This window comes from Hemitrygon akajei, unplaced genomic scaffold, assembly GCF_048418815.1.
Source record: "Hemitrygon akajei unplaced genomic scaffold, sHemAka1.3 Scf000165, whole genome shotgun sequence".
NCBI lineage: Eukaryota > Metazoa > Chordata > Chondrichthyes > Myliobatiformes > Dasyatidae > Hemitrygon > Hemitrygon akajei.
The window spans coordinates 57,748-58,749 of NW_027332051.1; positions in this window are offsets into that span (position 1 = coordinate 57,748).

Here is a 1,002-nt window from a genome sequence, read left to right on the forward strand (position 1 = left end):
TTCTTAAATCCATTTATTTTAATGCGTGGAGCATCGTAACAAAGGTGAATGAGCTTAGATTGTAGATTGATATCTGGAAATATAATGTTGTTGCTATTAGTGAAACATGGTTGCAGGAGAGGTATAGTTGACAACCTGAATTTCGTTGCATCAGGTGTGATAGAATCGGAGGGACCAGAGGGGGAGGTGTTGCTTTACTTGTCAAAGAAAATATTACAGCGGTGCTCTGGCAGGATAAATTGGAGGGCTCGTCTACGGAAGCTATTTGGGTGGAATTGAGGAATGGGAAAGGTGTAGTAATATTTATAGGAGTGTACCATAGACCACGTAATGGGAAGCGTAAATTGGAGGAGCAAATTTGTAAGGAGATAGCAGATATTTGCTGTAAGCACAGGGTTGTGATAGTGGGAGATCGTAATTTTCCACACATAGACAGGGAAGCCCATTCTGTAAAAGGGCTGGATGGTTCGCAGTTTGTAATTTGTGTGCAGGATAATTTATTTTGCAGCAATGCATCGAGGTACCGACTAGAGAAGGGACAATGTTGGATCTCCTGTGAGGGAATGAGATAGGACACGTAACGGAGGTATGTGTTGGGGAGAACTTCGGATCCAATGATCACAATGCCATTAGTTTCAATATAATTATGGAGAAGGAAAGGACTGGACATAGGGTTGAGATTTTTGACCGCAGAAAGGATAACTTTGAGGAGATGCGAAAGTATTTAGAAGGAGTGGAGTGGGACAATGTGTTTTATGGGAAGGATGTAATAGGGAAATGCAGATCATTTAAAGGTGAAATTTTGAGGGTACAGAATCTTTATGTTCCTGTTAGGTTGAGAGGAAATGTTAAAAGTTTGAGAGAAGCATGGATTTCAAGGGATATTGGAAACTTGGTTCGGAAAAAAAGTGAGATACCTACAATAAATATAGGCAGCATGGAGTAAATGAGGTCCTCGAGGGATATAAACATGTAAAAAGAATCTTAAGAAAGAAATTAAGA